At 42.5% G+C, this 27274-nt stretch overlaps 1 pseudogene; it reads right to left on the bottom strand.

Annotated features, from left to right (window-relative positions):
- Positions 1 to 23927: 23927 nt before the first annotated feature.
- On the bottom strand, positions 23928 to 25516 carry LOC138848164 (high mobility group protein B2 pseudogene; annotated as a pseudogene).
- Positions 25517 to 27274: the final 1758 nt, after the last annotated feature.

Here is a 27274-nt window from a genome sequence, read left to right as displayed (position 1 = left end):
CCCACATGGATTCAGGGGCCCAAGTATTTGGGCCATCTCCTGCTGCTTTCCCAGGCACATTAGCAGGGAGCTAGATTAGAAGCAGAGCAGCTGGGATATGAACCAGTGCCCATAGGGGATGCCAGCACTGCAGGTGGTGGCTTCAGCTTATATGCCACAGCACCAGCTACAGCCTATTCATTTTAAATTAATAACTAAAGATTATCTGCTGTTCAGCCTCCAGGCTTTGGCTTGGCCCAGCCTCTGCTGTTGTGGACATTTGGGGAGTGAACCAGAGGTTGAAAGATCTCTTTTCTTATGTCTCTCCCTCTCTAACCTTGCCTTTCAAATAAATAAATGAGTCTTTGAAATAAAAATACATACACACACACAAACACACACAGTACCAACACAGTGGGTAAAGCCATGGCCTGCTGTGCCAGCATCCCATATGGGTGCTGATTCAAGTCCCAGCTGCTCCACCTACAATCTAGCTCCCTGCTAATGTGCCTGGGAAAGCATCAGAAGGTGGCCCAAGTGCTTGAACTACTGCATTCATGTGGGAGGCCTGCAAGAAGCACCTGGCTTTAGATTGGCTCAGCTGAGGTCAATTTGGGAAGTGAACCAGCAGATGGAAGATCTGTCTCTACCACTTCTTTGTAACTCTGCCTTTCAAATAAATAATAGATTTTTAAAATGGGGGAAAAGGGCAGTTTTGTTGCCTTCCCTTTCCTTAGAGTAACATAATCAAAATCTGTTAGGCAAATGAATAAGGGAAATTCTGAGATCATGTATTGACCACAGAAGAGAATGGATTCCTTGTGCATTTTCTGGAAGCCCATGCTAGTTAGAACCAAGGGAAGCATAACAAAAAAGGGGAGGCCTATATCCCTCTTATTTGTCTTCTTTGTTCATTGGAGCAGTGGAGAGTTGAGTAATGTAATATTGGTGTTTGTCTCCATACAGTTCACTTCTATTTAGCTGGTTCTTTTTTATTTTTGCATTTCTTTTTTATTTATTTTAAGAGATTTATTTGAAAGGCATAGAGACAGGGGTCTTCCATCTGCTGGTTTGATCCCCCAATGTTTGGGTGAGGCTGAAGGCCGATGAGCCCCCTTCCAGTTCTCCCATGTGGTGTGGGGTCCAAGCACCTGTCCATCACCACTGCACCTGTTGGCTGGAGTGGGACAGGAATTTGGGCGGCAGGGATTTGAATCAGCAACTGTGATGCAGGCCTTGCAGTTCTGGTTGCACCCCCAAACCATGGTGCCAGCCTTGATAAACTTCTTTAAAGTGGAATTAGGGGTAAAAACGATCTGAGGTGCATGTGCGGTTCCATTGTGAGAGGGTCTGAGGCCCCACGGGTGACCAGGGGCCAATAGGAACACCTGCAGCCTTGGCCCGCAGGTCCCAGGCATCTCCCCTCTCCTTCTGCCCCACCCACAGCAGCCCGGCCCAGGCTCCAGTGGTGCCTCAGGTATTTCCTCCCCAAACTGGTCAATTCAGGTCACTTTGTGATCCCTGAACAGATTCAGTAATGCATGCTTCTTCTCTACTACAAAGATCTTATGTTGGTCATATTTCCAGTTACAAAAATCAAATCAACTCACACCTGGACTCTGAGTATTCAATGACATTAGTTATCAAAATAAATGTATTCAAATATTCAAAGACCACTTCAAAGCTTAACTGCCTTCAAGAGTGTTTGGCACTTGGAACAGCCACTGTGGTTTTCTACACATGAGCACTCACTATTTTATATACCATTTAACAATTCAAACATCACTTCAGCTTCAGCAATACACAACAATAGAATGGATGATTCTACATAATAAACATGTTACATTAGTTTGGACTTAAAACCTAGAACTAAAACCATGTGGTAATATGGATGGATTTAAGGAAAGATGTAGAGCTAGGTAGCTAAGACCACAGAATCCCAGACCTATTGATTTTAAGTGAGTCTGGAACAACAGCATTCCATTGCATTATCTTCCATCTCAGAGTCCTGCTTTTCCAGTGAGACCCACCCCACTCAGACCATGTATTTCCTGCCTGTGTCTTCACGGTGGTGGAAGCTGTTCTGATACAGGCATCTCCTGGATAGTCACCAGCTTCCTGATTTACTACCTGAACTGGAATCAACAGTTGTGAGGGATGTTTCCCAAACACCCAGGCTGAACTGAATGTTCGTCTCTGGCAGTCAAAAACTTCTGCCTTAGGAAACAGAACATGTCCTCTACTCTGGGGCTCCTTTTTCTTCTCATGGGGTTCTGTGGTGATCTGTGGTTTTCAACACAAATCCTGGTAGCATTCTGACTCAAAAGAAAGACCAGGGATAAGAGTTCTTTCTGGGGGCTGGTGTTGTGGCATAGCAAGTTACACTTCTGCCTGCAGCACTAACATCCCACATGGATGCCAGTTTGACTCCCAGCTGCTCTACTTCTTCCCTAGCTCCTTGCTGGGTAAAGCAGCAGAGAATGTCCCAAGCACTTGGTCCTCTGCCCCCACATGGGAGACCTGGAGGAAGCTGCTGGCTTCAGCCTGGCCCAGCCCTGGCCATTGTGGCCATTTAGGGAGTGAGCCAGCAGATGGACCGCTGTCTTTCCCTCTCTTTTTCTCTCTGTAACTCTGCCTTGCCAATAAATACAACTTCAGAAAGTTATTCTCCATCAAGCAATACACCCTTTTCGAGGCAGTTGTAAAGCTGGGAGTCATAGCTTCTTTTATATTTTGGATAATAAGAGTTCTGGTTTGAAAGCATGTTCATCTGAGACAAAGATCACTCATTATCCTTTGTTAGAGAAGGGGGCTCTGCTCTTTGAAAGTGAAAATTAGAAGCGGTAATGTGTGATGAGCTCCACCTGCCAGGTCTGGGGAGATTTATTTGAAAGACAGGATACCAGGAGAGGAAGCTTTTCAGATTCCCTGGCCCTTGCTTTAGTCTTATGTCTTTACTTCTTTTGTTGCATCTTGATGTCAAGAGTGTACTCTTTATGCTGAAATGAGGAATTGTGTCTTACCTCTTTTGGGCCTTTTTCTAAGAAGAGTGTATATATTTTTCTTGCATATAAGGATGGCTTCTGGGGTGGGTGGATCTTTCTTGGAAGTTTTCACAAGCCAGCCAGTAGCCTATATTTTCTTCACAGAATTCAGTTTTTAGAAAAGCCTCCAATACAGCCAGACCATCTGTATGTAGGGAAGAGCAGGCAGAAAAATAAAAAGAAACATGAGGAATATGAGGAAGCTAATGATCAAATAATCCCTTGTACTTTTCTAGTACTAGGATTAGCTATTCTCGTTTTTACTCAATCCTGTAATCCTGCGGATTTAGCTCTTTAAAGACAAAGATGCCTGTAGGCAAAATACTTCATTGGTTCCATACTACTAAAACAGAAATACTTCAGTTTGTTTTAGTGCCAAAAATGTATTTACAGGAGAGGCATAAATCCTCAGGGAACTAAGTCTCTTGCAAATACTGCATGCAATGAAAAGCATCCTCAGCCTCAACCAAGAGCACTGCCATTGCAGAGCTGAAGGGTGATTTATCTTCCCCACCTGGTGTGAATATGCTGCAAAATAAGCGGAGATAAACAGACCTTCTAGGTTAAGTCAAATTCTCCCTGTTGAGCTGCTGATTTGAGGACACAGCCTTTCTGCACTCTTGTGATACTTGCAATGGATTCAATTCAAGCCTAATTCACAATTGCTGGCCAGCAGCTCCTGGAATGCTTCTGACCACAACAGTGCTTCCTTCGGGGAAGGTCTGCAAGAGCAGTTCTCTAATGAGTTGTGCTCAGAGCAGTTCCCCTCCCAGCTCAGCAGTGAGCTCTTCAGATTGCAAACACAGGAATCTCAACTTACTTGGTGAAAGCTTGCTACCTGCTTTTCTTGCCAATTGTGGCCTTCCCAGGAATGGTGGAGTTTTGCCATAGGTAGCTCAACCCGGTCTTCAGTACTCTTATTCTTACAAAAAAAAAAAAAAAAAAAAAAAAAAAAAGACAATTCAGTAAGTGGTCATCCTTGAATACACTACTGAGCCTGAAAGCATTTTTACCAAATAAAGTCGCCCAATAGCTATAAACCAAAAGCCAACAACAGGCTTGCCCACCTAATATTACACTCAGCCCCGAAGTACTGAGCAGTTTCATCAGTTCCTCAGAATGTAACTATGCTGTGAGCACTAAAGATAGGACTGCCCAAATTTTAATTATCAATACACTGCACAGCTAATAAGGCAGATGCTGTCTCTGGCCCACAAAAGGAGACAGTTTCCCTGCAAGGTTAATCACAATTGGGAGACATTTTGCACCTGATGGAACCTGCAGCAGTACTGCCTTGAGCCTACTCCTCTCCTTCCCTTTCCACCTTTAGTCCTGGATGGGCCAGAGACCATGCACAGGAGGTGCCATTGGTCACCCGTGGCCCCCTGTCTACCTGCAATGCTCCTGGTAGGAAGATGCTGCAGAACAGTGATTTGTCTCATGATTGTCACTGTGTGAGATCAGCCCATCATGAGAAAATGACCATGGATTCAAATGAGATATCAACCGCAGAAGCACTTCCCCCAGCATCAGTGCAGGAGGGTGGATGATGGAAGGCACAGCATGGCCAGGACTCTAGGGACCCTGCAGGACTCTGCTGCCCTGGATGCCTATAGCAGGCAGCTGCATGAGGCCCAGTGTGCCAACAGCGCCCTCCTACGAAACCCTTCCCCCTGTCTGCCCATACAGACCACACAGATGCTGTGTCAGTGAGTAAATCAGCACCGCGCACTTGGTTTTCCTGATGAGACTTGGCCTTCATTACTTCCCCAAGCGCAGCACGTGCTGCAAGCCTCAGCCAGCAGGGCCAGCGGGAGAGGTGGCAACTACCAGCTGCCCAACAATGACCACCGCCTTTATAGCCAGCCTACATGGGGCGGGTCTGGCAGCACTGGTCCTGCCCCAGGGCAGGAAGGATTGGCCCGAGGTTCCCCGCTGGGTGGAGCCTGAGCTGTCCTGCAGCAGATTCTGGAAGCAAGAGAGCTGCTGATGGCTGAGGCCCTGGCTCAGAGCACACTTAGTGAGACCCCATCCCCGGCAAGGGCGCTGGGGCCCTGGACTTTCCCAGGCTGCAGTCCTAGGGTGGAGGCTTACTCAGCCCTCCTTCCCCAGCCCTGCCCACAGGTGGAGCGGGGTTCCCATGGGGGCATCTTCCTTCATGGGAGCATGGGTGAACCCCAAATGCCGCGACTCCCAGTTCTGAGTGCTGGCCCGCAGCCTTCCGGGAGGGAGTAGGATACAGAGACTTTGTGGGGAGGTGACACTTGAGCTGGGCCTGTATTTTGGGATTGCTCTGGATGCACAACCCAGCGCGCCTGGACCTGCTGGTCTGCTGCAGGCCTCCTGGAGGCTCTGGGAGCTGGGCGTCCTGGTGGCAAGGGCAGGAGGGTGGGAGGTCGAGGCGCTGAGCTCCCGCTGGGTGCACCAGGCACTTTGGAGCTGTTCAGAGTAAGGAGTTGAGGTCACCTCCTGAACCACTGCTGGTCCCAAACTCCTGGTTTGGGATTTTCCAGAACCTGAAGTAGGGGTGTGGTGGGGGTGGTAGTGGTTGGCTTCAATGCACTGTATTTGTGAATTCTTCAAACACAGCTTCTCCCTACTCCTGCAGGCTTTCAGGTGATTGACGAGGACAGAGTCCCTCCACTGCAAAGTGACTGAAGTTTGGAAACTACGTCCAGAACATCACAGTGTGTATTCAGCTGATCATCCTTCAGGCCTGCAGGTGGACAGCAAGAGCAACAGTAAGATATTAACTACTGTAGATACTCTCCTTTCTTTCCAGTAGACCCACCAAAAGAGAATGGGAGATGAGTACTTGAACATTGGAACCAGTCAGCATGCTAGGGTGAGCTGCCAGTACTTGGAGCTCAGGAGTGGACATGGAGAGCAAAACATGCATTGTAACTAAAGAGGACAGTAAGGCATTTTACTGTGAAAAGGGAAATCATTTAAAAGTGAGCAAGACACCTTAAGGAAATGTCTGTATAGTTATTTTTGTTTATTTGCAAGGCAGAGAGAGCCCTTCCATTTATTGCTCATTCCTCAAATGTCTGCACCAACCAGAGCTGGGTCAGGCTGAAGCCAGGAACTCAGTGTGGGTCTCCCACACAGGTGGCAGGGACTCAAGTACTTGAGCCATCAGCTGCTGCCTCCCAGGGTTCTGTTAGCAGGAAGCCAGAAGCAGAAGCAGGGCTAGGGCTTGAGCCCTGAGAATTCTGACTGGGATGTGGAAGGCTTTACCACTATGCCAAACACATGCTCCAGTAAGCTGTTTCAACACGTTTGCAAAATGTAAGAATGTGGTTTTAAATATATGCTCTTCATCTTAAAAATTTGCATAATCTTATATTCAGTTTCATGATTCAATACTTATTATTAAATACAAGTAACATTTAGATACATGCTTTCCTCACCAATACAAACCTCAGTAATTTTTTCACTTAGAACCTTGAATATTAGCATTCATTCAGACTGAAGTTCACTCATAAGCTGGGAATTCTGACAAAGAGACAGTAGGGAAAAAATCTAGATGTGTATCTGATACCTAATAAGGTTCTGAACCTGATTGACAGAATCTGAGTAACTGTTCAGAGAGTGACTTCATACCTCTCCCCTCTGTAATGAGAAGACTGTGTCCTTTGGCCACTTTCACATGATGTTATGTAAATTTTACCTGAAAAGCCTTTTATAAATTCTGAAGTACCATACAGAAGCATATATGCATTTCCATATGTGTGAAAAAAGGCAATGTCAAAGGCATAGCTATTCCAGAGAGAAGTTAGGAGGATTAGCTCAGTTTTTAAGTGTGTAAGTACCATTAAATATCAACATATTTGAAATAGATTTATATATAGAGTGTGGAGTTCATGATAGATATTGAATAAATGCACTCTGGATAATAAGCAAATATCAGAAATAATGCCACACCAATCAGTGTTTAAACTCTTCAGACAGCTCCGTGCCAGGGAAGTGCAGTGATCCCTGTAAATTAACAAAAATCAATCTGTGTATACCCATGGAAGCCACTGGTTTATATGCAGCCTATACTAGAGGTTTTTGTGTTTAGTTAAATTACTTGATTTTTTAATGAATGCTTTCAGACTGATACCTGATGCTGAGTGGCAGACAATTTTTTCTGAAAAGTATGTGGTTGAGAAATATAAATATAAATCAGTTTATAATTTTTGTGTCTGAATATTTTTATGCATTGAGACAGTACCTGCAATAATCAGAAGACTTTTCCTCAAAAAGTTGCTACATTGATGCATCTTCATTTATGTATGTAATGTATGTTTAGGTAAAAGGAAGAGAGAGAGAGAGAGAGAGAGATCTATCTTTCATCTGCTGGCTCACTTCCAGATGGCCACAAAAGCTGGGGCTGAGCCAGGCCGAAGCCAGGACCCTGGAAGTCTGCCCCAGTCCCCCATGGGGGTGCAGGAACCCAAACACTTGGGCAATCTTTGCTGCTTTCCCAAGCAAAGAGCTGGACGAGAAGTGAAGGAGGTGAGTCTCAAAGCAGTGCCATAAGGCATGCTGCTGTTGCAGTTGGCAACTTACTCCTTTGTGCCACAACGCTGGCCCTGGATTGATGACATATTGAAGTGCTGCCACTGGCTTTTGGCTAAATAGGATGACTTAACGTGTTTTCCACTCTGTGGAAGAGGAACAAATAAGGCAGTTGGTTGTAAAAGTTGCCCATGGAAACCACAGCCTGAGAAAGATGAATCAACTCACCTTGCATTTTCCACGTTGCATCTACACCACCCTTTTCTGGACAAACATCTGATTGTATGCCCTTGTGATGGAGGTTCTCAGGGTGCTGGAACTTTTTGTAATTTTTTTAAAAATATAGATTAAGAAGAAGGCAAATAAACAAAAAATTACAAACTGCTGCCAATACCAAGAAGAGATTATTGAGCGTAAAAGGTCACCTGTTGGAGCTAGCACTATGGCACATCAGGTTAAAGCCCTGGCCTGAAATACAGGCATCCCATATGAGTGCTGGTAGAGTCCCAGCTGCTCCACTTCCAGTCCAGCCTCCTGCTAATGCACCTGGGAAAACATTATAGGATGGCCCAAGTCCTTAGGCCCTTTTGCTCATGTGGAGACCCAGAAAAAGCTCCTGGCTCCTGGCTTCTGATCAGCTCACTCTCTACCTCTCCATATAACTTTTTCAAATGAATAAAATATTTTTTTTAAAAAAGGTATCCTGCCATACTTCTTTCTTCCCTGTTAATTCCTAGGAATTAAAAATTGTTACAGGGCCAGCACTGTGGCAAAATGGGTTATAGCAACACCTGCAGCACTAGCATCCTCTATGGGCACCATTGCATGTTCTACTTCTGATGCAGGTCTCTGAAAACATACTGGGAAAACAGTAGAATATGGTAGAAATCCTTGAGTCTTGCACCCAAGCGAGAGACCTCGATGAAATTTCCCTGACCCCTGGCTTTTTTTTTTTAAAGATTTGTTTATTTATTTGAAAGAGTTACAAACACCCACCCACACACACACACACACACAGAGAGAGAGAGAGAGAGAGGTCTTCCATCTGATGGTTTACTCCCCAGCTGGTTGCAATGGCTGGAGCTGCGCTGATCTGAAGCCAGGAGCTAAAAGCTTCAAGTTCTCCCATGCATGTGCATGGGCCCAAGCACTTGGGACATTTTCTACTGCTTTCTCAGGACATAGCCAGGAGCTAGATCAGAAGTGGAGCAGCAAGGACTCAAACCAGTGCCCATATGGGATGCCCATAATGTTTTCTTTAATTGGAGAAATGTTCCTTTGATAGAATGAGCATATGACCCCACAATATTCTCTACTTACTCATAATAGGGTCTGAAATGTAAAAGTCATGATTAATTTCTTAGAAGAAAATTTACATACCCAGAAGCAAAGAGTGAAAATTAACCTTTTGTTTTTCTCATGAATGAATCAGAGTTTCAAAACTAATACTTAACTTGTATTTTAGAGGAGTTAATGACTTAACCATCTCTTCTATTAGAAATACTACGTTGTGGCCAGTGCTGTGGCACAGCAGGTTAAAGCACTGGTCTCAAGTGCCAGCATCCCATATGGGCTCCGGTTCTAGTCCCAGCTGCTCCTCTTCTGATCCAGCTCTCTGCTATGGCCTGGGAAAGCAATAGATGGCCCACATCTTTGAGCTGTTCTGAAGCTCTTAGCATAGTGAACATATATTAGATTCTCATTATTGAAATCTTTAGAAATGTCAGAAAGCATGTAACTTTCTTTAATGATCTGAAACAGAGATGAGATCCATAAGGGCAGAACTGCTCAGCAGCCACACTGCAGGAATATGTATCTTTCTGACGTTATCTTCATCTGCTTCTTGCAGTTGCAGCTAGTCTATGAGCTCTTGGTCTGTTTTCTGCCCTTGGGAGGGCCTAGGGTGCTCTATATTGTCTGTAAGGATTCAAAATTTGTTGTATATTAGTGTCTAATCATAAAATTTCCAAAGTGACAAGCTGGATGTAATAAACTATTCCAGACTGCAAAAAAAAAAAAAACCCACAAAAAACAAGAAAATACAAACATGGTGTACTGTCTATAAAGTACAGCGGTAGATCTGTATTATAGAGATACACATCTCTACACAATTCTCTGTTTCTTTCCCTCTGAAAGTCTACATTCAGCTCTCGATGGTGTGATTACTTAGGAATAGATTTCATATACTTACTTTCATAATCAGTGAACTCGGAATTATTATTGTAGTATTGAGGATTGTACTGACTAAAACACTATGTTTATTCCATGTTAAATAACATCATCGTATCTTTGGATTCCATTTGTCCTGCTACTGATGTATTCACAGGAGAGGGGAGGTGGGAGGAAAACCCAAGATCCATCAGGGTGGAGGAGGAATGTCAGAGGCTGTGGTTCTATTGTACTGCAGCTTGGGTTCTGGAAGAACACATTAATGCACCCAGATGGTTTGAAGCTAACTGAAGGGCTATGTTCTGTACAATTGTCTGTGGTGCTGCATTTTCATTTATGTAAAATTTATTTCCTTCAAGTAATATATTAATTTGGATGAAAATGAAGATGTTAAGGAATTTTCAGAATGGGTCTGTTTAACCCTCATTGGCTTTGTTTTTAGGCACTTAACTCAGAAAAGAAAAGATAGAAAAATACGTTTTGGGTTCTCTTCATCTGTACCACGGCACTCTTTGGTTAAGATTTGTCATTTTGTCATATTTGATTCTCTAGACTCCCTGAAAAATCCCCTACTTCATTAGATGGAGTCCGTGTCTCACCATGGCAGTGAAATGTTCCAGCTTTGCATTTAGCTAGGCCGTGGACACATGCCATGGCACTTGCCAGCCAATTGTGTCAGGGGCATCATCTGAATCAGAATTACTTGCATGAAAACAAGGAGTTACAGATTCTTCCAGTGAAAGTGGAGAGGAGCAAGAGCTGCAGAACATTGCCAGGGTTGAATGTGCCATGGGATGCCATGTGGTGGCTGGTGTCTGGGGTGCTGGTTCTGCAGAAGATAGGGCTTATGGGGGCTGGTGCTGTGGTATAGCAGGTGAGGCTGCCTCCTGCAGTGCCAGCATCCCATATGGTCACCGGTTGGAGTCCAGCCTGCTCCACTTCCAATCCAGGTGTGCTGTGGCCTGAGAAAGCAGTAGAAAATGGCCCATGTCCTTGGACCCCTGAACCCACATGGGAGACCTGGAAGAAGCTCCTAGCTCCTGGCTTTGGATCAGCTCTGCTCTGGCCATTGCATCCAATTGGGGAGTAAACCAGCAGATGGACGATTCTCTCTCTCTCTCTCTCTCTCTCTCTCTCTCTCTGCCTCTCCTCTCTCTGTAATTCTGACTTTCAAATAAATAAATCTTTTTTTTTAAAAAAAGCTTATGCTTAAGGGTAGTGTTCATGGAAAATGTGTGGGACATTTTTCAGCAAGATTTTAGATGAATTTTCCAACCCCTGAACCTCCTAGAGATTGGAATAGACTTCTAATGCGTAACTTCCACTTATGCTTAATTAGGTTTTTGTTTTGAATTGTTTTTGATGAAACAGCAAGGAATTCTGAGTTATAGACTTCCTATTTCAGAGACAGAAGAACACTGATGCCTGCATTATAATTAAATAATGCCTATCACCCTTTCTTAAGCAACAAATGATCACAGATTCTCTCTTTGCTGCTAAGTAATGAGCATGGTGATTCTTCCCACCGTAACCACCTTCCCACCTACACTCCCTCCCCTCTTCCTCCTTCCTCTCCTATTGACATGGAATGCCTTACATAGCTAGGCTGAACTTTTAATCCACTTGGCCCTAGGTGTTCATACACTTCAACTCTGTGTGATTATTCATATGCCCTTTTTATGACAAGGCTTATGTCAGAATGACAAATTATATATTCACCTAATACTGAGAGTCATCAAATTGATTTCTATTTTCTTCTCTCTTAGGCAGTTCTTGAGGGGCAGAAATATTTATTTTGTATATCATGTATTTATTCAACTAAAAGACTGACTGTCAAGATGCTGAGTTTTAGTGTCAAAGCAAATATGTTTCTAGACCCCATGAAGTTTACAGTCTGGCAAGAAAGAGCCATCTACCCAAAGAATATTGTTTAACATAGTAAATGCTGGGGTGAAGTCAGTGGATAAAGATTGAAGCATTCTTAATCTAGCACTAACTCTAATCCCATGATCTCTAATTGAGAGAAGTAATCAGAAACACAGAACTCCATGTTACCCAGTTATCTCTTTGAATTTCTGATTAAAAAATAAAACATATCAAACAACACACAAATACCTAGGAGTGCATAATATTTATATACTATCTTGATATTAAAAATAAGAACAAATAACCATGAAAAATAGCAACTTTGAATCTCCTTTGTTTTCTAGACAAGTTATAATCCTATGTGGTTCTTTACAGTACATTATTACCATAAATTACAGTACATCATTACAGTAAATTATTACAGTAAATAATTACAGTAAATTATTTTTGTAGGTACTCTTCATCTCTCTCACATTTTTCCATTTGATAAATCAGATTTTAAAAACTGAGACACAAGACAAAAGAAATATCTTTAAGCTAGTATTATATATTGATTGACATTCTAAAAAACAGTTATTTATTTATTTGAAAGTCACAGTTACACAGAGAGGAAGGGGAGAGAGAGAGAGAGAGAGAAGCATCTTCCATCTTTTGGTTCACTCACCAATTGGTCACAATGGCTGGAGCTGTACAGCTCCAATGCCAGCAGTCAGGAGCTTCTTCTGGGTCTCCCACACAGATGCAGCTGCCCAAGGACTTGGGCCATCTTCCACCGCTTTCCCTGGCCATAGCAGAGAGTTGGATCGAAAGCAGAGTAGCCGGGTTCAACCTCCACCCATATGGAATGTCAATGCTTTACATGCTATGCCACAGTGCTGGCCCCTTGATTGGCCTTTAACATAGACTTTTTTATGATATTAAAAAACACCATGCTTTTCTAAGCTCTTTCCATTCAGTTTCTATTTTGTAAACTCCAGATAATACTGTCCCCAGAATTAATCTAAGGTATAAATGCTATGATATAAGGCATTTAAACCCTTAACCTGTCTCTTTGAATATGCAGCTATGTTAGCTCTGTGTCCATTCTTCTGTCTCTGTACTAGATGAATAAAAAGACAGTTTAAAATGATTTGAAAAGAACTATAAGGGGTCGGTGCTGTGCTGCTGCTGCCAATTGGGGAGTGAACCAGCAGATGGTAAACCTCTCTCTCTCTCTCTGTCTCTGCCTCTCCTTCTCTGTAACTCTGACTTCCAAATAAATCAATAAATCTTAAAAGAACTATAAACATCAATAAAACACAAATGAAAATTGTATTCTCAAAACTGGATATTAAACCATGCCTTCTACACCTCTGTTAAAAGCTACATTCTATCATAGTCATTTATGATTTCTAGGGCCAAAGTAGTAAATAAGATTTTTCTGGAAGAGACAGAGGTTATGAGGGAGCCAGGATTTGGGGTCAGTTAGCAGCAGTGAGTGTCACTCTTTCAGATTTGATTCAGGAAAGGAAGAAAGCAACTGATCCCTGAGATTTTGGTGTGGGAAGGAAAGGAAGGAGGGACTGAATAAAAGCAAAGGCCCTCTGGTTGTGGGCACCCACCCCTGACTACAGCCTTTGGGAGGGCCAGCTGGTGTCTCTAGGGATGCTGCAGCCTGGACTCCATTTCCCAGAGTTCCCAGGAGCTCAGATGTATTATGCCTTCTGAATGCCTGTGCACATGTGCATGCTGCTGCCATTCCCTGGGGCCTGAGTTGGAACAGAGGGAGTTCATTCCCTGATCAGGGTCAGCCCTGGGGGCTGTGCTTCTCCTTCTCTGGCATTTACTGCATCTCCTGCTCTGCACGTGCGATCCCAGGGAGTTTCCAAGTGCTCACCCCGAGCCTGCCTCCTGCTGCATCTTCCCTCTTCATCATTCACCTGTGGGTCCCACTTACCAGGGAGTCTCTTCCCGCCACTCCCCGAATCGCTCCCCGTGTGTCCAGAAGAAAGGGTACCTCCTCCAGGGACTTTCTGCTGCAGGTTTGGCATGCAGGAAGGGGCAGGACATGTGTGGGAGAAGGGTGGGTGCCAGGGAGCCATAGATCATGGCAGCTTCCCCCGAGGTCAGGACTGGGACCCGGGCTGTTCTGTCTCCCACCTCCACTTCCCAGGCTCCCAGTGCCTGGAATCTCTCCTGCAGGACCTCACCCAAACTGTCCCTAATGCGCTTTATTTAGTGGTTACAGGAGAGAGGGGGCAGCATTCTGGGAACATGCACACGCAGGGAAGGAAGGCAGAAAGACTCCAGCTCTCCACAGTTAAATAAGCTGGGTTCCCACTGTGGGTGGTCTCAGAATGCAGTCTGGCCAGGCCTCTTGATGTTTACTGGACTGGTTCCTGCAGGGTGGGTCTGGGTGGCCTTCAGCAGGGAGCCTGGGGCAGCAGAGGGGTGGGCAGGAGGATCTGACTAGGTTCTGCCCCACTGCTCTCATCCTGCACCTCATCTTCCTGGTGGGGAGCAGTGTGAAGTGTGCATTGATCCCTCTCAAGTATTAATTATCAGACTTTTCCAATGTGGAATTTGAAGCTGTTCCAGAAACCTGGGGTGGGAAAACTCCCTTCTTTCAAACAGGCACAGAGACAGTGGAGGATCCAAGGAGTTTCTATTAATGGCCCTAGGCTCAGCTGGAATGATTTCCTGAGAATTGTGCATCAAATTCAAGTTTCTTAGCTGTTACAGCATTGGTGGGTTTAAATGGCAGCCTTCATGACTTAGGTCCACATTTCCAATGGTCAGTGGGTCCAGTATGTTTGTAAAAGAGATGCCGGGGACAGATTTATTAGGATAGATTTATGACTGGAGTTTACAGAAGCAGAACTTAGGACATCTTCCCTCCCTAGATAAGATTTCAGTGGGCAGCTGTTTCACTCGTTAATTGTGAGCATCCACTTTTAAAGGTTTGTGTTGGATGTGGTCCACTTCTCTTTCTTTGATGATTTATTTGGCTGCTTTTCATTTTCTGTCTTCAGCTATTTCTTCTCCTGTTAGCAAGGCTGTCAACTGTTTTGACCTGACGCTGATCCCTTTGCAAAGTGAGAAGGGAACTAAAATTAATGCAAGTCTACTGTGTTGTCAATAACTGGAGCTACTTTTTTAAAGATTTATTTATTCATTTGAAAGAGTTACACAGAGAGAGGAGAGAGAGAGAAAGAGAGAGAGACGTCTTCTGTCCGATGGTTCACTCCCCAATTGGCAGCAACAGCTGGAGCTGTGCCAGTCTGAAGCCAGGAGCTTCTTCTGGGATGAAGCTGTTTTTTAAAATAATTATTTATTTAATTGAAAGGCAGAGTTACAGAGTGGTAGAAACAGAAATCAATGGCTGGAGCTGTTTGGATCCAAAACCAGAAGCCAGGAGCTTTGTCCAGGTCTCATAGGTGGGTGCAGAAGATGAGGGATTTGGGCCATCTTCTACTGTTTTCCCAGGCCACAGCAGAGAGCTGGATGGGAAGTGCAGCAGCCAGGATCCCAACCGGCACCCATATAGGATGCTGACACTGCAGGCAGTAGCTTTACCCACTATGCAACAGTGTTGCCCACTAACTGGAGCCCTTTTAATCTGAGTTTGCATAAAGTGGAGAATTACAACATCATAAATACAGATAAGTAACATCTTTTTCTCTGCCCAGTACTTTACAGTTACCCAGTGATCCACTGAGAATCTTACATTCCACACTGTGTAATTAAGAAGGTCAGTTAATTGTCTTATTTTGGGTTCTGTGGTTAAACCCATGACATTTTTAAAATGGGAGGATATTAGTTCTACAATTTCATAAAGACTGCTCTGTGGAAGCATCAATAGAAGTTATAACTGTGAGAGTGGTAAGGAAGAAGAGGGGAAGAAATAAGTGCCCCTTACTCCACTCAGAGATGTCCACAGATGGAGTAGAAGATGTGCCCTTGAAAACTATGGCTGACTTTCTGGGACAAACTGTGTTTGAGTGCTTCACATGTTCTTATAGAAAGGTGTTGCCACCAGGTTATTAGTATATTTATTTAGTTAGTTTTTAAAGATTTATTTATTTATTTGAAAATCAGAGCTACACAGAGAGAGAAGGAGAGACAGAGAGAGAGAGAGAGAGAGAGAGAGAGAGAGAGAGAGATATGTCTTCCATCAGGTTCATTTCCCCAGATAATACTACATCATTGTGAACTTTGCTCAGTTCCTGACCTATACCTTTCCTTTAACCTAGTACTTTGCCATGTAGTAGCCCATGAAAACTGCAGACTGCATAAATGAATGAATATTTGGAGGGTTGTGATTTCTTAGAGGAACATCATGAGACAGAAGGAATAAAACAAAACAAAAGTATCCTCCGTATATAGAAGATATACTGTTTTTGCAAGCTATAGAGAAGAGGAAGAAGAAGGAAAGTAGTGAGACTGGAAAGGTTGTGGCAAAGGTAATAGGCACTAGTCAAGAATTCAACAAGCCCATTAGGAAAGTATTTTTTTATTTTTTTTATTTTCTTTTTTTTATCTTTTATTTAATGAATATAAATTTCCAAAGTACGACTCATGGGTTACAATGGTTTTCCCCCCCATACCGTCCCTCCCACCCACAACCCTCCCCTTTCCCACTCCCTCTCCCCTTCCATTCACATCAAGATTCATTTTTGATTATCTTAATATACAGAAGATCAGCTTAGTATACCTTAAGTAAGGATTTCAACAGTTTGTTCCCACACAGAAACATAAAGTGAAAAATAATAGATGATTTTTTTTTAAATGATGATGAAATCAGATCAGACCTATTGTCATGTTTAATCCCAGTGAGAGTCAAGTTGGGAATTGATAATTTCTTTTTTTTTTTTTTTTACAGAAGATCAGTTTAGTGTACATTAAGTAAAGATTTCAATCGTTTGCACCCCCATAGAAACACAAAGTGAAATATACTGTTTGAGTAGTCGTTATAGCATTAAGCCTCAGTGTACAGCACATTAAGGACAGAGATCCTACATGAGGAGTAAGTGCACAGTGACTCCTGTTGTTGACTTTACAAATTGACACTCCTGTTTATGGCATCAGTAATCTCCCTTTGCACCAGTCATGAGTTTCCAAGGTTATGGAAGCCCCTTGAGTTCTCCGACTCTTATCTTGTTTAGACAAGACAAGGTCATAGTCAAAGTGGAGGTTCTCTCCTCCCTTCAGAGAAAGGCACCTCCCTCTTTGAAGACCTGTTCTTTCCACTGGGATCTCACTCACAGAGATCTTTTTGCCAGAGTGTCTTGGCTTTCCATGCCTGAAATACTCTCATGGGCTTTTCAGCCAGATGCGAGTGCCTTTAGGGCTGATTCTGAGGCCAGAGTGCTATTTAGGACATCGCCATTCTATGAGTCTGCTGAGTATCTCACTTCCCATGTTAGATCACTCTCCCCTTTATTTATTCTATCGGTTAGTGTTAGCAGATACTAGACTTGTTTATGTGCTCCCTTTGACTCTTAGTCCTTTCATTATGATCAATTGTGAACTGAAATTGATCACTTGGAATAGTGAGATGGCATTGGCACATGCCACCTTGATGGGATTGAATTGGAATCCCCTGGTATGTTTCCAACTCTACCAATTGGGGCAAGTCAGCCCGAGCATGCCCCAAATTATACATCTCTTCCCTCTCTTATTCCCACTCTTATGTTTAACAGGGATCACATTTCAGTTAATTTTCAACACTTAAGAATAACTGTGTGATAATTACAGAATTAAACCAGTCATATTAAGTAGAACAGACAAAAAAAAATACTATGAGGGATAAAGTATTAAGTTGTCCATTAGCAGTCAGGGCTATGCTGATCAAGTCACCATTTCTCATAGTGTCCATTTCACTTCAGGAGGTTTCCTTTTTGGTGTTCAGTCAGTTGTCACCGATCAGGGAGAACATATGGTATTTGTCCCTTTGGGACTGGCTTACTTCACTCAGCATGATGTGTTCCAGATTCCTCCATTTTGTTGCAAATGACTGGATTTCGTTGTTTCTTACTGCGGTATAGTATTCTAAAGAATACATATCCCATAATTTCTTTATCCAGTCTACCATTGATGGGCATTTAGGTTGGTTCCAGGTCTTGGCTATTGTGAATTGTGCTGCAATAAACATTAGTGTGCAGACCGCTTTTTTGTTTATCAATTTAAACTCCTTTGGGTAAATTCCAAGGAGTGGGATGGCTGGGTCGAACGGTTTCTGAGGAATCTCCAGACTGATTTCCATTGTGGCTTGACCAGTTTGCATTCCCACCAACAGTGGGTTAGTGTCCCTTTTTCCCCACATCCTCGCCAGCATCTGCTGTTGGTAGATTTCTGTATGTGAGCCATTCTAACCGGGGTGAGGTGAAACCTCATTGTGCTTTTGATTTGCATTTCCCTGATTGCTAGTGACCTTGAACATTTTTTCATGTGCCTGTTGGCCATTTGGATTTCCTCTTTTGAAAAATGTCTATTGAGGTTCTTGGCCCATCTCTTAAGTGGGTTGTTGGTTTTGTTTTTGTGGAGTTTCTTGATCTCTTTGTAGATTCTGGTTATTAACCCTTTATCTGTTGCATAGTTTGCAAATATTTTTTCCCATTCTGTCGGTTGTCTCTTCACTCTCCTGACTGTTTCTTTTGCAGTACAGAAACTTCTCAATTTGATGCAATCCCAATAGTTGATTTTGGCTTTGACTGTCTGTGCCTCCCGGGTCTTTTCCAGAAATTCTTTGCCTGTGCCAATATCTTGAAGGGTTTCTCCAATGTTCTCTAATAACTTAATGGTGTCAGGACGTAGATTTAGGTCTTTAATCCACGTTGAGTGGATTTTTGTGTAAGGTGTAAGGTAGGGGTCTTGCTTCATGCTTCTGCACGTGGAAATCCAGTTTTCCCAGCACCATTTATTGAATAGACTGTCCTTGCTCCAGGAATTAGTTTTAGATCCTTGATCAAATATAAGTTGGCTGTAGGTGTTTGGATTGATTTCTGGTGTTTCAATTCTGTTCCATTGGTCTATCCATCTGTTTCTGTACCAGTACCATGCTGTTTTGATTACAACTGCCCTGTAGTATGTCCTGAAGTCTGGTATTGTGATGCCTCCGGCTTTGTTTTTGTTGTACAAGATTGCTTTAGCTATTTGAGGTCTCTTGTGCCTCCATATGAATTTCAGCATCATTTTTTCTAGATCTGCGAAGAATGTCTTTGGTATCTTGATTGGGATTGCATTGAATGTATAAATTGCTTTTGGGAGAATGGACATTTTGATGATGTTGATTCTTCCAATCCATGAGCATGGAAGATTTTTCCATTTTTTGGTATCCTCTTCTATTTCTTTCTTTAAGGTTTTGTAATTTTCATCGTAGAGATCTTTAACGTCCTTGGTTAAGTTTATTCCAAGGTATTTGATTGTTTTTGTAGCTATTGTGAATGGGATTGATCTTAGCAGTCCTTTCTCAGTCATGGCATTACTTGTGTATACAAAGGCTGTTGATTTTTGTGCATTGATTTTATATCCTGCCACTTTGCCAAACTCCTCTATGAGTTCCAATAGTCTCTTAGTAGAGTTCTTTGGATCCTTTAAGTACAGAATCATGTCGTCTGCAAAGAGGGATAGTTTGACTTCTTCCTTCTTGATTTGTATTCCTTTGATTTCTTTTTCTTGTCTGATGGCTCTGGCTAAAACTTCCAGAACTATGTTAAATAGCAGTGGTGAGAGTGGGCATCCCTGCCTGGTGCCAGATTTCAGTGGAAATGCTTCCAACTTTTCCCCATTCAATAGGATGCTGGCTGTGGGTTTTTTATAAATTGCTTTGATTATATTGAGGAATGTTCCTTCTATACCCAATTTGATTAGAGTTTTCATCATGAAAGGGTGTTGAATTTTATCAAATGCTTTCTCTGCATCAATTGAGATAACCATATGGTTTTTCTTCTGCAGTCTGTTAATGTGGTGAATCACATTGATTGATTTGCGAATGTTGAACCATCCCTGCATGCCAGGGATGAATCCCACTTGGTCTGGGTGGATGATTTTCCTGATGTGTTGTTGTATTCTATTGGCCAGAATTTTATTGAGGATTTTTGCATCTATGTTCATCAGGGATATTGGTCTGTAATTCTCTTTCAGTGCTGCATCTTTCTCTGCCTTAGGGATTAAGGTGATGCTGGCTTCATAGAAAGAATTTGGGAGGATTCCCTCTTCTTCGATTGTTCTGAATAGTTTGAGAAGAAATGGGATTAGTTCTTCTTTAAATGTCTGGTAGAATTCAGCAGTGAATCCATCTGGTCCTGGGCTTTTCTTTGTTGGGAGGGCCTTTATTACTGTTTCAATTTCTGTTTCAGTTATGGGTCTATTTAGGTTTTCGATGTCTTCATGGTTCAATTTTGGTAGATTGCATGTGTCCAGGAATCTATCCATTTCTGATAGGTTTTCCTGTTTGCTGGCATACAGGTCCTTGTAGTAATTTCTGATGATTCTTTTTTATTTCTGTGGTGTCTGTTGTTACGTTTCCTTTTTCATCTCTGATTTTATTGATTTGGGTCTTTTCTTTTTTTTAGTTAGTTGGGCCAATGGGGTGTCAATTTTGTTTATTTTTTCAAAAACCCAGCTTCTCGCTTGGCTGATTTTTTGTAATGTTTTTTTGGATTCAATCCTGTTAATTTCTTCTCTGGTTTTAATTATTTCTCTTCTCCTTCTAGATTTGGGTTTGGTTTGCTGCAGTTTTTCTAGGTCCTTGAGGTGCGCTGAAAGCTCATTTATTTGGTACCTTTCCAATTTCTTGATGTAGGCACCTATTGCTATAAATTTGCCTCTCAATACTGCTTTTGCTGTATCCCATAAGTTTTGATATGTTGTGTTGTTGTCTTCATTTACTTCCAGAAAGTTTTTGATTTCTCTTTTGATTTCTTGAATGACCCAGTGTTCATTCAGGAGCATGTTGTTCAGTCTCCATGTGTTTGCATACTTTCTGGGGTTTCCTGAGTTGCTAATTTCCAGCTTCATCCCACTGTGGTCTGAGAAGCTGCATGGTATGATACTAATTCTTTTAAATTTGCTGAGACTTGCTTTATGGCCTAGTATGTGATCAATCTTAGAGAAGGTTCCATGCGCTGCTGAGAAGAATGTGAAGTCTGTAGATGTAGGGTTGAAAGTTCTGTAGATATCTGTTAGATCCATTTGGACAATAGTGTCAATTAAATCTGCTGTTTCCTTGTTGATCTTCTGTCCAGATGATCTGTCTATTTCTGAGAGTGGAGTATTGAAGTCCCCCAGTACTATTGTATTGGAATCTAAATCTCCCTTTAAGTCCCTTAACATATCTTTTAAATAGACCAGTGCCCTGTAATTAGGTGCATATACATTTATAATAGTTACATCTTCCTGTTGAATTGAACCCTTAATCATTATATAGTGTCCCTCTTTGTCTCTCTTAACAGTTTTTGTATTAAAGTTTATTTTGTCTGATATTAATATGGCTACACCTGCTTTTTTTTTGGTTTCTGTTGGCATGGAATATCTTTTTCCAACCTTTCACTTTCAGTCTGCATGCCTCTTTGTTAGAGAGATGTGTTTCTTGTAGGCAACAAATAGTTGGGTTGTGTTCTGTGAGCCAGTCAGCCAAACGGTGTCTTTTAACTGAAGAATTCAGACCGTTAATGTTCAATGTGACAATTGATACGTAGTGACTTTGCTCTGCCATTTTCCCGGAAATATTTTCTAGTATATGCTTTGAGCTTCCCATGCTCTTTTACTGGTAGGTGTTCTTCCTTTCCCTTCTTTCATATTGATGGCCGTGTTTCTGTGTTTCTGAGTGTAGCACATCTTTAAGTATCTTTTGCAGGGCCGGACGAGTGGCCACAAAGTCTTTCAATTTCTGTTTGCTATGAAAGGTCTTTATTTCACCTTCATTCACAAATGAGAGCTTGGCAGGATATAATATTCTGGGCTGGCAATTTTTCTCTCTTAGCACCTGTGCTATGTCTCGCCATTCCCTCCTAGCTTGTAGGGTTTCTGATGAGAAGTCAGCTGTGAGTCTGATTGGAGATCCTCTGAGAGTAATCTGACGTTTCTCTCTTGCACATTTTAGGATCTTTTCTTTATGTTTCACTGTGGTAAGTTTAATTACCACGTGTCGTGGTGAGGATCTCTTTTGGTCATGTTTATTGGGGGTTCTATGAGCTTCCTGTACTAGGATATCTCTGTCCTTCTCCAAACCTGGAAAGTTCTCTGCTAGTATCTCACTAAAAAGGCCTTCCAATCCTTTCTCTCTCTCCATGCCTTCAGGAACTCCTAGAACTCGAATGTTGGTTTTTTTAATAGTATCCTGTAGATTCCCAACAATATTTTTTAGGTTTCTAATTTCCTCTTCTTTTCTTTGGTTTGACTGTATGTTTTCCTGTGCTCTATCTTCTAAGTCCGATATTCTCTCTTCTGCTTCACCCATTCTGTTTTTAAGGCTTTCTAATGTGTTTGTCATTTGATCTATTGAGCTCTTCATTTCATTTTGATTTCTCTTGACTATTACACTTTCCTGTTCTACTAGTTTCTGAGTTTCATTTTGACTCTTCCTTAAAATTTCATTTTCACGAGAGAGATTTTCAATCTTGTCCATTAAGGATTTCTGTAGTTCAAGGATTTGCTTTTGAAAACTTCTAAATGTTCTTATCATAAATTTTTTGAAATCCGTATCTTGCATTTCTTCTATCTCATCATCTTCATACTCTTGGCTTGGGGTGTTTTGCTTATTTGGAGGCATCATAGTGTCATCGTTGATCTTGCTCCCTCTATTTCTGTGTTTGTTACTCGGCATAGTTAATTCTTCTTGTGTCACTGTGCGGTTTTTTCTTTTTTTTTTTTTTTTTATACTGTGTCTGTGTTAAGTGGACTGCCTGCTGTTGGAGGAGCCTTGGAGGCTTGAGATGGGTGCGGCCTGAGAGCTCTGCCTGGTTCTTCCTGGTTAAGGGTGTGCAAAGGTGACACCCTCAGGTTATGCGTGGTAAATCTCTCTCTTTTTATTTATTTATTTATTTTATTTATTCAGGGGGTAAGTAACACCGCAGGGCAGGGCTGTGCAGAATTGATGGTATTTAGCTTCCAGTCTTTGGCTCCTCTGGACTCCCACTGGGTTGGCTAGGCTACTGAATTGTAGTGACTCAGTTCCTTAACTCTCCCCCATTGATATGTAAATCCAAAGAGGAGTCCTGCTCTTTGTCTCTTGGGAATTCTTCAAGCCTTGCAGCCTTGTAACCTTTGCAAGGTTAGGGGGAAGAGAAACCCCAAAGCTTTTTTTTTTCCTTCTTTCCGGTAGTGAGTTTGCTGCACTTTCCGGCCCCCCTCTAGATTCTGACCCCCGTTTCCCCACCAATGTCTCGGGTTATTGAGCTCACCTCCCCTTCCAGCGCCGATGTGTGGACTCGGAGCCCTGAGCGTCCCAAGTCTCCCCGCTGTTGTCTGTGTGGCATGCACTCCCCTTGGAGCACTGTCGCGCAGACCCTGGGGCTTCTGCGTCTGGGTCCCGCGACTTGGCTTCAGCGCGGTGGGCGACCTTGTTCTCCCAGTAGGTCCTCCGATTCACGCCTGCTCCATCCAGAAGGGTTTCCCCTGTATCTTTGTGGGGAATCAAGGCAGGACTGCCTGTTGCTCAGCCACCTACACCCACACCTGAGCAGTTTCTGGACCACTTCCCGCTTGCGAGGTCTCAGGCTTCCTCTTCTCCCATTAGGAAAGTATTAAGGATTCTTTACTTCCATGTAGACTCTGCCCTCTAATGGTGAACAGGGTCCTCTAAACCCACTTGTTGCACAAATGAAAACCCAAGCATTGTCTTCTCCCACAGATGGAGTCTGCTATTGGTTTTGATTTACATTTCCCTAATGGCTAGTGATATTGGGCATGTTCATCTATGTCTTGACCATTGAGATTTCTTCTTCTGAGAAACATCTATTCTGATCATTGCCCATTTCTTACGTGTACATTTTGCTTCTTGTTTGGAGTTTTTCCAGTTCTATATATGTATGTTCTGGCTATCAATCTTTTGTCATAGTCAGAGTTTTCAATGTTTCCTGCCATTCCGTCCATTGTATCTTCACTCTGTTGATTACTTTGTTGTGAAGATGTATCTTAATTTGATATGCTCAAATTTGTATATTTTATTTTTGTTACTTGTGCTTTTGGAATCTTATGCAAACTGTTGTCTCTGCTAATGTTTTACAGTTTCTCATATGTTTACTTAGGTTTTGGGTTGTTTTTTTAACATACATAATTTTATTACAAAATTTTTTTTAAAAAAACAACACAGAATGCAACATCCTAACAAAAAATCCAAATTTACAAATGATACTAATTCCTACAACTTTGCTGCGCTACCATACACAAGTCAAGAAATTAAAGAAACCATTAAATATTTAGGAACATTCAACATCAGAAGCTTTAAAATCTAACTGTATGTAGTAGCCCCTCAAAAAGCTACAACCTGCATTTTTTAAAAAAAGTATTTTCTCTACAAAGAATCTTATCAGCTATACAAAAATCTGTACAGTTTTTTTATACTGAAGCTAATATTGAGCTGCACTTGAATTCACATTCTTAGCAAAACAACTGCCTGAGCACACACGCACACTCCACACTCATCATTACAGGATAGCCATTTATTCTTCATCTTCATCCTCTTCCTCATCATCTTCATCTTCTTCTTCTTCCTCTTCTTCCTCCACATCTTCAGGTTCATTCTTCTTGTTTGAGCCTGTGGGCCTACCAGGGCCCTTCTTTCCCGCTTCACTTTTGCCCTTGGCACGGTATGCAGCAATATCCTTTTCATATTTCTCCTTTAGCTTAGCTGCTTTCTGTTCATATGGTTGTTTATCTTTGGCTGAGTGTTCAGACCGCATCTCACCCAATTTTTTTGCAGTGTCCCCAATGGACAGGCCAGGGTGTTCACTTTTGATCTTTGGGCGATGTTCAGAGCAAAAGAGAAATAAGGCAGATGGTGGTCTTTTAGGAGCACTGGGATCCTTTTTCTTTCCCTTCTTATCACCCTTGGGAGGAATGTAATTTTTCATCTCCCTGTCATAACGAGCTTTTTCACTTTTTGCCATATCTTCAAACTTGGACTTTTCCTTTGCAGACATGGTCTTCCATCTCTCCGAGCATTTCTTAGAGAATTCTGCGAAATTGACCGAAGAGTCAGGGTGTTTCTTCTTGTGCTCTTCCCGGCACGTCTGCACAAAGAAGGCATAGGAGGACATTTTGCCCCTTGGCTTGTTGGGGTCTCCTTTACCCATGACGACGGAACGGCGGCCACCTGGTGTGAGTTGTTCCTCAGACTCCCGCAGAGCGGCCAGATCCGACGGCATTGCTTCCTTCCCTCAGCTCCGGCATGAACTCAGGATGTGAGGGCGATCTGGCTGCGACATCTGTCACCCCATTGATCGCCAGGGTTGATTCGGCTGATCTGGCTGGCTAGGCGGGTGTCCCCTTCCTCCCTCACCACTCCATGTGCGTCCCTCCTGAAGCTGCGTGCTGGGTCGAAGAGGACGACCTTCCCCGCTAGAGGAGGACCGGTCTTCGGTCAAGGGTATACGAGTAGCTGCGCTCCCCTGCTAGAACCTCAAAACAAGCTCTCAAGGTTTTGGTTTTATATTTAGACTTTTAATTAACCTTGAGTTGCTTTTACATAGTGTATGAGGTGTTGGGGTATCTTTTCAGGCTTCTACATATGGATAATCACTTTCCTTTAAACCATTTGCTAAGGGGATTCTTCTTTCTCCTGTTTGTTTTCTTTCCTTTATTAAATAGGGGTTGGCTGTAGAAAAGTCAGTTTATTTCAGCTGCCTATTTTTTCCATTGAACTATGTGTCTGTTTTTCCAACAGTGCTAACACTGCTTCTATTTTTTTTAAGATTTCTTTATTTGAAAGGCCAGATGCTTCTTCCAAGTCTCTCATGTGGGTGCCAGCACCCAAGAACATGGTCCATCTTCCACCAATTTCCCAGGTGCATTAGTAGGGAGCTGGATTGGAAGTGGAGAACCTGGTCTTCGAGCAACAACATATGGGATACATGCACAGCAGGACAAGGCATTAACCTACTACACCACAGCATCAAACCCTTCCTTATTTACTTCTGCTGTGATCTTTCATTATTCACTTTTCTACTGCCCCACAACTTGACTCATTCCTGTATTTTTTTTTTTTTCTGGGTCCTGGAGGATGGTAGTAGGTTGCTTCTGGGATATCTTTTTTATGTTAGTAGGTGCTTGGTAATCTAAAATCATAGTTTTTACTTTCTATATTTCTCTGTTAATCACGAGGACCTTCTAGATGACAGCAGAAAATGCTAGCAGAAATGAGGATATATTAATTTGCTAAGAAAATACCACAGAGAATATGATTTAAATCATGGAATTTTACTTCTCAGAGTTGTAGAGCTTGAAAATATCAGATCAAGGTGCTAATAGGCTCGATTTTTCCAGAAGCCCTTCTCTGATGTGACAGACACATCTATCATATGATCTGCTTAAAAGCACTTTCTTCAGGTAGAGTTATGTTGGTGGTTAGCACTTCAGTGTTTGAGTTTTAGGGAGGCACATTTCAGTCCACAACAGCAAAGGGGCCCTGTGGTCTACTTCAATGACAGCCATCTCTGCGGAGGATAGAAAGTTTGAAATCAGCATTAGGATTTCTCACATTATTACTGTCAGTGCTATCTCCATCTAATGTGCATTCATGTACACACAAACAAAACTACCTGTACACATAAACACATTCAACAGTGGAAATGCCTGATGGTTGTGTACAGATAACATCAATATAATAATCCATAAGATGGCCTATTAGCAGACATTAAAAGAGAATTAGAAAGAATGACAACAAAATCTGCAGTTACCTATATTTATGTCTATATGTATGATATTCAGTATTTATAGTTGCTAAAAGATGAATACTGATGTGTGGAAATAAAAGCTAAACCTTACCTTGCAATATTGCAGCCTAGTCTACATGAAAGATGTCTTCCTAAAACCTTTCCCTGGGCCCACTCTGTGGCATAGTAGATTAAGCATCCACCTGCAGCACCAACATCCCACATGGGCACCAGTTTGAGTCCCTGCTCCTGCACTTCCAATCCAGCTCTTTGCTAATGGCCTAGGAATGCAGTGGAATATGCCCTGAGTGCTTGGGCCCCTGCACCCATGTGAGAGACCTGGAGGAAGCTGCTGACTCCTGGCTTCTGGCACCTGGCTTCAGATCGGCCCAGCTCCAGCCATTCTGGCCATTTAGGGGTGAACCAGTGGATAGCAGACCTCTCTTTCTCTTCCTCTCTATATCTGTCACTCTGCCTCACAATAAAGAAATACATTTTTTAAAAACTTTTCCCTTTTTAAATTTCTTAATTGTTTTAAAGATTTATTTATTTATTTATGTACAAGTCGAGTTACAGACAGAGAGGAGAACCAGAGAGAAAGAGAGAGGTCTTCCATCTGATGTTCACTCCCTAATTGATTGCAACTGCCATAGCTGTGCTGATCCGATGCCAGGAGCCAGGAGCTAGTTCCAGGTCTCCCAGATGGGTACAGGGGCCCAAGGACTTGGGTCATCTTCTACTACTTTGCCAGGCCATAGCAGAGAGCAGGATCAGAAGTGGAGCAGCTGAGTATTGAACCGGCCCCCATATGGGATGCTGGAGCTTCAGGCGAGGGTGTTAACCTGCTCCACCACA

This window comes from Oryctolagus cuniculus, unplaced genomic scaffold (assembly GCF_964237555.1).
Source record: "Oryctolagus cuniculus unplaced genomic scaffold, mOryCun1.1 SCAFFOLD_146, whole genome shotgun sequence".
Lineage (NCBI taxonomy): Eukaryota > Metazoa > Chordata > Mammalia > Lagomorpha > Leporidae > Oryctolagus > Oryctolagus cuniculus.
The sequence above is the reverse complement of the archived record's forward strand: the minus strand, read 5'-3'. Positions and strand labels throughout refer to the sequence as shown.